Source organism: Rhea americana, unplaced genomic scaffold (genome assembly GCF_003343005.1).
Source record: "Rhea americana isolate MKP2758 unplaced genomic scaffold, rheAme1 scaffold_40, whole genome shotgun sequence".
NCBI lineage: Eukaryota > Metazoa > Chordata > Aves > Rheiformes > Rheidae > Rhea > Rhea americana.
The window spans coordinates 5,637,180-5,646,945 of NW_028186535.1; the positions used below are offsets into that span (position 1 = coordinate 5,637,180).

Sequence of the window (9,766 nt, forward strand, 5' to 3'; positions counted from 1 at the left end):
TGCCTGTTCCTAAAACATTACAACTTAATCCAGATACTTTGATCCCTTTCACTTCACAAGCAAAGCACTGGTAATTCAGTTCCTATGCCTTGCTTATGGCTAAGATTAAACATCAGTGCTAAGATTAAACATCAGCAATTTCCGATGTGGTAGAACTAATTTAGAGAATATTACTAAACATTTTAGTATAATCCAAGCCCAACATATCTTGCTAAATAAGATAAAAGCTCTAAACTTTGGAAACTCCAGTGAAAATACAAAGAAGGATCAAATTGATGAAATACTATATCTAGAGCTGGGCAGGATAATTATATCATAATAGCAGAAAATCTTGTGAAACAGAGGAATTTCTTGTTAAGAGCATTCTGAAAGTGACTTCTAGCTATTTTTAGAGACAAATACTGAGCTACAGGACATGTGAAGTATGTATTTGCCTTCACTCTTCTACAGGTSTGCCTAAAAAGCCGAAGGTCAGGTTTTCAGAAGCACTCTGGGTTTACAAATATTAATTTTATTATCTGCAGAAGAAGCCCTGTTTGCAAATGGCTAAGCACTGAGGAGCTCCCATGGAAACAATATGTCAGCTGCCGAGCCAGTTTAAACGTACAGCTCATTTTGGTGCCTATAGGACAACTTCTGAATATGAAGACTTTCTAAATATCAGGGCAACATTCATGGTTCTGAGATCTCAGAGGAATCTGGATCTGAATTTTGCAACACTTGAAGTAGTTCCTAGTGATATTTTGGCTCTTCTTAATGTATTGCTAAAAAGGTAGCAAAAATGACGTGCATAGGATCTGGTGGACTCTTTTATAAAGAAGTCTTGAGAGAAAAAGAGTTCAGTAATTGAGAGATTTATCCAGAAACCAAATGAAATTAGCAGCAGCAGAAATCCACAAAGGCAGTTGATTTGGTGAACCACAGGGTTGCCAACTGCTAGTATTCTGAATAATAAATTTATCTTTAAAATCTCAGGGATTTCTCTGTCCTAAAACTATTATTGATCTGTGGTTCTTCCTCAGATTTGTGAGTTTTTACAGAGCAGTCATTCAAAGTTTCAAACTTCTCTTTCAACCACCAGCTTCCAAAAACACTAAGTATCTGGAGGCTGTGAGACTTGGCAATGCTGTTATCAAGATGTTACTGTTTAGACCCAGCTCATCCCACTGACCTTGGAATAAAGGCCCTATTATATCTCTCACTAGCTCTTCAAACTATCCATTCCCCAAGAAAATTTGCAATTGGAATAGGACGCCGGGGTTGTCTGGAAAGAGCTTAAATTGTTCACAGCTGCCTGGGAATTAACAAACTTCCTTTGCTATAACGTGGTATGCAGCATATTTGTAAGCCAGGTGGAGGATACCATGTGAGGTTCTTGTAGGACCTAGAGTTGGCACAGAGACCAACATTTTCAAGTCTGCACATATATCTGAGTTACCAGGGCTCAATAATAATTTTCTGGCAGATTAGTCCTGCCCTACAGCAGGTTTCTATGATCACCAAAGCCAGAATGAAAGCGATGGGCCTGGATTTCACCCTTTGTATCCTTCTACACTGAAGCTTTGATTTTAACAGCTGTGTGTTTTGCTTTGTTTTGTTTTGTTTTTGCACTGTGTAGTGGGTGCTTTTACACCAATCTACATGAACAAGGCTGACAATACATAAAGCAAAAGAAAGGCTTACAATTTTTTATCGTTTTCTTTAACAATGCTGATTGATCCTATGAACTAGAGTCTTTAATATAAAAAGTGCCTACTCATAATTAAGTAATTCAGTACCTGAATGTGCAAAATGATGGCTTTGAGGGCTTTTAAAACAATTTGTCCTTTTGTGGTGACACCTTTAATTTTGTGAAAAGAACCTGAATTTTAGCCTTGATCTTCACRTGAATAAACTTTGGATCAACATATCTTAATCCTTCAGACCTATAAAAATTYATGGCTATTCAAAACAAGGTGTGACACAGGGATGGCTAAAAAAGCATAGCATAGAAGCATTCTGAACAGATGTAGAACTCATTTTTTATAATACCAAGTTCTAATAAATGCACACCAGCTGTTAAAAAAWATATATTTTTCATCTGTTTTAGTCTTATTGAATATTGGAAAAAATGAGAAAGGTATTCTCAATGTGTCCTATCTTTTTCACTAAACTTTGTAAGCTTTCTTGATCTAAAAAAGAACTGTTTCAGCTYTTCTACTTTACCATGTTTTACCCTCTGTAACTTAAAATATGACATTCTGTTGCAGTTTGCACTTTCAGATCTCTTTTACTTCATAGCTAACACATTTAAACCTCGAACATAAGTCTTGACAGTATTGTGAAGATTTTACCACAGTTTTTATCTGACATTATATGCGCTGGTAACATTTATTTTGTGAAAGCATTTTTGCATAAAGGATCAGTCAAATCAAAATCAACATGCAGTTCTGCTTATCTATTAATATTCTGCCACATATTCTACAACTCCGTTTTTGATATGAATAAAATCGTCTGTCATGGACTGATAAAGGACATGATAGAGAATGGCAATAAACGTGCCGTACTTTTYATACCCTTGTACTCTTCCTCTGTATGATCTATGAATTTGTTCCTCTCTACTCAAATGCTAAGTTTTGTGTCTTAGTGGGTGTGTGATGCAAACCTTATTCACGTGGTTCCTGTGTGTTTAGCTCTCATAGGATAACTAGGGGTATTTAAGCATCTCACACACTGGGAAGGAACATGGCATTTTGTTGTAAGGGCCACAAAATGTTGTGACTAGATATTGGTTTAAAGGAAAAAAGAAAAAAAAAAGGTGCAAGAATTGCACAGATCAGCTTTGGCAACATCATATCAAATAAAATGGGGGAGAAAGAAGGGAGGCACTAAAATTATCAGTTGTGGGTAATTGTAGGTCACTGTTTCAGCAACAGAAGGGCAGGTCTGGGCGACAGTCCCGGGGGCTCAGACACTTTTTMACAGTATGGTAGCACTCTGTGTGTTTCATTTCAGCTCATCCAGTTTTAAAGTTGTTTCAAGTGGGTTTGYGTCAACCCAGCTGAGACAACTCAATTGAGAAGAGAAAATCCAAGTAGACAGGCCATTGGTGCTGGGTTTTTTGCTGCATAAATACCTGAAAAGGAATTTCCAAATTCACTATGACACAGACATAATACTGGTGGAAAAGGGGAATAATCAGTTTATTTCAGTCACTAAGTCAAAACAAAAGTATATTGACAGTGAATTCAYGGTATAAAGAGGCTTTAAAGGCTCTAGCTGGCAGTCAGAGGAAGAGTCCCTTATTCAGGCAGGGCTGAAGGCAGCTGCTACCCTGTCTCTCGAGGGCTCCAAGCTCTGGGAAAAGCCTGGCATGAATAAGTTTTGCAAGGTGAAAAGCTCCACCTCTGTCCCTGAGCTGGACTCAGTGCCGGGCTGCACCTCAGGGCACCGCAGAAACTTCAGTCCTGGAGCTCATGCAATAGGGATGGAAAAACAAACAGGGCAAAATGAACCCAAACGGTACAGAAATCGGGTGGGAAGGGCATTTCCTCAGAGTCTCAGAAGTGACATTACACGTTTATTAGTTATATTTTAGGGCTCCTTTTTTCTCTTCCCCCCCCTCATTTTTAAAGAATGTGTTAAGTCTTCTCAGCTAGACCCCTGTTGTCACATAACCATTCACTCCTCATTGCACTTATATATTTCATCCAACTCACCTTGACTTCCAGCCTGAAAATTCAAAATAAATTCTTATTGGAAKATTATGAATGGAAAATAAGATTATAAGAACTCCATATCCACTACATTCTTAATTTATGATATATTACATACTTACACGCAAAAAAAGAAAAATGCTAAAAATGAAAACTTATACCTACACAGATCTACAACACCTATAAATATGGTTTTGTGGTTTCACAGGGATTTCTCTTTCAAGGTTTATTTTGTAAGTTATTGACTTGGTCCTTCTAAATCTCCGTACTTCCCCCCTTCACCTCTATGTGAAATTTATGGACCCAGTTAAGAAGGACTAAAGACCAGCTTAAATTATCAGCCTGGATGGAAAGAACTATTGCCCTCCACAGAGGATAAATATTATGTCACTAACATACCAGATTGCTTTGTGTCAGCAGTAGTTCATACAAACCACTGTGCATCTGCTAGAGCAGCCATACTGCTATTGCCGTATATTACAGACCACCTAATTTGTTTCAAGTGCTGTCATCACCACAGAAGCAAAGGCAAACATAAACGGAAACACTGATAAATAAAACATTAAAAGATAATATATCTTCCGGCAGCCTCCAGCCCACTTTAAAAGACCCTTAAAACCTTTACGCAGTGCAACACACTTTACTGTCTGACTCTGCAAACTATTTGAGAATGTATCTGTTCTATATTTTTGGAAGCAAAAAAGCTCCAGCTTGACACTGAAAATAACAGTGATTCATAAAGTCTTAACTTTTAATTTGCCAAGCACTAAACTTTGTGCTTTGTTACAAAGATGATGACACAGTTTTTTTTTGTTTGTTTGTTTGTTTGTTTGTTTTGTTTTGTTTTGAAAAAGGAGCAATCAGGAAATAAATCTTGTCCTCAACAACTTAAAAAAAAAAAAAAGGTCAAGTGAATCACGACAAATACCTGGGGGAAAATATCAGCACATTTCTAAAATAAGCTTTGGAACTGCAGCGTGGAACTTTGCAAGAGGGCTGGTTTGATGCTGCCTTCACATTTAACAATGTGTCRGTGGGAGCTGGGACTGTGATATGCACAACTGCTACTAACATTTCATAATATGACAATCTAATAGGTGCAATAGCTTTTGTATTTTAAAATTCGTTATGAACAGCTGTGACTTAGCACTGATGGATACATCATTACTTTCCTAAATCAATGTCTCTCTTGTTGAGTTATATAAGACTATTCGATTGCCACACAGACAGGAGACACGAATCTAAAAATAAATAAATAAATAAATAAATAAATAAATAAATAAATAAATAAATAAAATAAGAGATTTTAAATCTGTGACAACACATTGTGTGTCAATATCAGCTGTCCCTAGTATTGAGAAGTAATGTAACAACTAAAAATATCATCTCTACAAGAGTAAAATAAAAACAAAATTAGCATTTTGAAACAACAGTCCTGAAATGCTAAAAAAAAAAAGCTTGTCTCAGAACTGAGTATTTCTGGGTGGGAAAAGGATTTCTAAGACATGCTTTTTTTTTCCCCAAGTGAATTTTCCAAGGGTTCCAGGCTTCATTTGCCTTCTAGTTCTGTGGAGTCAGTATGGATTTCTCATACCAATTTCTACACAGCTTGTCTTACAAGGAAAATATCTTGTATATAGAAAACATATTAATACATTTTAAGAACATATTTAATGCATTTAAGCTAACAGTAGAAGTGTAGATGAAGAAAAGCTGTTTTCTTAGAAGTGTGTCATGTGATCAGTCTTAGGGCTAAACAATCAGCATATTTTAAATACTATTTTAAAAATCTGTTCTAGATCTCTATACTGAATCCTGGTGATGAAATGGGTCCAACAGATTTGCTATGCCTCTATAATTTCCTGGATATTTCATTTTCTGGCTGTTCCATTTTAGTTCCTAGAGAAGCTTTGTGACAAATACCTACCAAGAAACACAGAACCAGGAAGGCTTAAGCAGGTGGAAGTCAAATGACCACTTACTTACAGAGGCAGTAGGAGAAGTAGTATGTGCTTAGTCTGAACGTGAATAAGATTGTGAGGAGATTTAATACAATAGTCTAATTGTCAAAGACCCTGGTAAGCTCTATGCAGCACAAGAAGGGAGAGGGCAGAGTGGCTTAAAAAAGAAGTGAGGAAAGGTCTGATATTATTTGGTAACCTTGTTGCAAGCCTTACCTTTGTTGTAAACCCAGAGAAGGGGGATTTTGTTTTGTTTTGTTTTGTTTTTTTAACCTGACATGCTCTTTCCATAGYATATAAAGCGATCTTCAAGTGTACAAAAGGAAAGCAAATCAAAGCCAGAGTTTCAACCTTAGTGGGGCAGGTGCATTATTAATGCTCTGTGGGTGTTACATCTTTTTTACTGACGGTAGTAATAAAATATATTCTCCAAGTGTGGACAGGGCTTATTTTAGAATCAGCCTCAAACCTTGAGTCATATGGGAGAATGCTATCTATGCTGATACAGAGCTCTTTGCAGAACTAAAATTTTGAGTAATGACATGGAGGGTGGAGTGGATTTAAGTTTAACGTTATTGCATCAACTTTGGTTAGACRACTCTGTGCAACTCTCTCTGGCAGCTTTGGAATGCAGTTTGATTACCTAGTCCAGCTTAATAGCTTGAACAAGAAGGTTTACACTTCAGGAAGACAAGTGACTAGGTTAAATCTTATCTTTAGGAACTTAGATAGATAGATGGGTTAACATAAATGTGGTTATCATATCAATATATATTTATATGGGTTATATAGGTGTATACATTATATGGTCTTCTTCCCAATTATGATCCCCTGCAGCACGTAGCACGTCATTTGCTACTCTCTGAATTCCCCCCTGGCTGTTGAGGTGCTTTCAATTGATGTGTGTAATATGGATGCTCCACATATATTTTTCCCCTCCAACCTCACTGCAAGTTCTTTATGTCCTTTGTACTTACTATTAGTATACTTGGCTCCATATTCGTCTCCAAGTCTGTCAACATAGTTCACCTCCTGCAATCAGGAAATGGTGATTAAATGAACATCCAAGTACAGAAGCTGTCAACCTGGTGTTCATCTTTTTTTAAAGTTAAAAAACCCCAAATATTCAATTACCTTTTACACTCTGGCAAGCACTTTATTGAAAAAAAAGGGGGGGGGGGGACACTTCTTCATCTCCTCAGTGGTCTTAGCAAAGAATCAATCAAGTTCAAATGCCAGTGCAAAACATGTCATTTTTAGCATTTATGGCAGTGATACAAAAAACTTCATAGAAAAGGTATATGCTGCAAGCCTTGTCATTCTCTGTGTCCTAGGTTTTTACCTCTCCACAGGAACACATCTGGGTCTTTGGGGTTTTAACTCTCTCACAGGCTTTCTGCTTTGTAGCTATCCATTTTGGCATCTGGTCTATCACACTGGAAGATCTTTGAGACTTTGGCTCAGGACTGGATTACAAATAGCATATGACAGGAAAAAAAAGTTATTTATATCCTATTTATGTGCATAGGAAAAAAATCTCTAGAATATATATGCCATCGACCTAAGAGGGAACACAATCCATTCTCAGACTACAGAGCGGGTACGGCGCCTTTAGGTGTGAGCAATAACTTTGACCCCTGTGCGATTACTCCAGGTTGCAGCCGTGTAACAGTGCTGCGTTTCTTTTCAATCATTTTCTGCGAGTGGCAGGCCCTCTTCCCGGAGCGCTTATTTGTTTCGAAGTGGCCTAATTTGCTCAACAATTTGCGCATCCCTTCGTGTGCCCCTTTGCCCAGCCAGCGAGGGCTGCTGCTGCACCAGCCGTGCCCCCGTTGGGCTCGGCGCTGCTCACCAACAGACACACAGACACACAGACACACAGACACACAGACACAGACACAGACACAGACACAGACACAGACACAGACACAGACACAGACACAGACAGCCAGAGCCCGGCACTGAGCACTTGCCTGCTGCTGAGTGAGCACCAAATGTGATAACTCGGGCCAGCAGCTGTGCAATTAAGGCTATGATTTCAGGTGTGGCTAGTAGTCGTAATGAATATTTATTTCAACCTGCGAAATAAATTAAGTTGCCTGGCTAGCGCCAGGTGGTCCTGGAAAGGTGCAGGGCCGCCTGGCCCGAGTAGCGCCAGAGAGGGTGAGGCGCGGCGCGGCTGCCCCGTCCGGAGCGGGCTGCGGCGGGTGGGCGGACACGGGGCACCGCGATGCCGTGAGCAGCGCGGGGCTCCTCCCGGGGATGGGTAAGCTAATTTGCAGCGAGCCCGCTGGTAGATGCGCAAATAGGTGCCACATCCCCGGAGAGGAGTCTGGAAGGGGCGGGCAGCCCACCAGGGACGTGGGGGCGGCGGCGGCGGGGGCAGGGTTAGCGAGCCAGCAGCGCGGTGGCCGCAGCCCCCCTCCAGCTGCCCGAGCCGCTGCGGGCTTATCGGCGCAGCCGGGGGCGGGCGGGCAGCCGTCAGCGGGAAGCGCGCCCCGCGACCAGCCTCGCCCGGCCGGGCTGCGGTCCGCCCGAGACGGGCGCGGAGCCGCGGGAAGGGCCAAGCCGCAAGTGCCCGGCAAAGCCTCGACTGTCCGGCTCCTCTTAAGCCTCCTTTGCCCGAAACGCAGCCGCTGGCCCCAGGTGCGAGGGCCGGGAGAGGCTGCAGCGGGCGGGGCCGTCGCACCGCCGCTGCAGGGCCGTAAGCTCGGGCAAACGGAGCGACGCGTTATTTTATTTTTTTTCCCCCATTTTTTTTTTTCCCCCGTGAAGTTGCGCTGTTTCAGAGTCGCAAGGTGCGAGGCGCTCTGAGCCCTGTCCGCTCTCTTTCGCGGCGGTCGCTGCACGCCCGCGGTCCTCCCCCCCTGCTCCTGCGCCCGCGTCCCGCGTACACGCCCGGGAGCTGCTCCGAATAGCGCACGGGGATTTCCTCTTGATCGCTTTCGGCGATGGGGCGGGGGAGAAAGGGAAGGAGGAGCGAAAGTACCCAGGGATACGTCCCCGGACCCGTGCTCCTAAATGCCGATAACGATCGCGYTTTCCGATCGCGTCTCCCGCCCCGTATAACGACCAGTTTGATGTGAGCTGAGGTTGGCGTCGCTTTCCACGCAGTCCCAGCAGAGGTGTCCCGCGGGGGAGGACGTTCCCCTTGGGGAGGGGGGCGCCGCTGGGCAGAGCGGGCAGCGGCCGTGGCGCCGCGCAAGTGCCGTGACCCCTCGCTGCCGCGGGGGAGCATCTGGCAGCGAGAAAGCTGGAAACAAGCGGCGGAGCCGTGTGCGCGCCGGGCCCTGCCGTCGGGGCGCCACTGGGGGTTTTACCACCTCGGCGGGCCCTCGCTGGCCGCCTGCACCTCGCCGCCACCGGGTAGAGGACCCGCGGGCTTGCCGGCGCATCCAGGCGGCGAGGGACTGGCCGGGGAGGAGGAGCCGTCGGGGCGAGGCGCCGGCTCCGCGGARCGGGCGTGAGGGGAGCCGCCGGGCCGGGGCGTTCGCCCCAGCCGGGCGGCTCCCCGCCGTGCCCGTCCCCCGTCCCCCGCCTCGACGGGACGGGCCTGAGGTGAGCGGCGGGCGGGCGCCGGTAAGTAGCTCCGTCTCCCTGCGTGGGGGGCCCGGGCGGGCCGTCGCCGCAGCGCTCTCGTCCACCAGCCCGCGCCGCGCCGCGCCACCCCGTCCCCGCGCCCAGCCCGCGCCGTCCCTTCGCCGCCGCTGGGAGCGCGGCCCCTTTAAGAGCCCGGCTTTGCCTCCCGGTAGCTGAAGGTCATTAAACACAAAAGCGCTCCAGCGCTGCGGTCCAATATAGCGCATGCGCCCTGCCCGAGGACTGGCAGGGAGACGGCAATATGGCGAGAATGCCTGGCAGCGGCGGCGGCGGCGGCGAGTGGAGCACCGGCACCGGCGGCGGCACCGGCACCGGCGGCGAGAACAATGCCGGAGACCGGCCGCCGGGCCGCGGCGGCACCCACCGCCCGCACCACTACTGCAGCGCCGGCGAGGAGGAGGACGGCGAGGAGGAGGATGAGATCCAGGAGGTGCAGATAACGGGGGACGAGGAGGAGGAGGACGGAGCCGATGGGGGGCTGCTGCTGGACGAGGAGGAGGAGGAGGAGGA

General features: G+C 45.1%; 1 protein-coding gene across 1 annotated transcript in view; it reads left to right on the forward strand.

Annotated features, from left to right (window-relative positions):
- Positions 1-8,888: 8,888 nt before the first annotated feature.
- The window catches only part of LOC146590624 (BTB/POZ domain-containing protein KCTD1), a 72,384-nt gene continuing 71,506 nt past the window's right edge, over positions 8,889-9,766 (forward strand). Inside the window, exon 1 of the mRNA XM_085314346.1 lies at positions 8,889-9,235. The gene's annotated coding sequence lies outside the window, so the exon portion shown is untranslated. The remainder of the gene's footprint in view (positions 9,236-9,766) is intronic.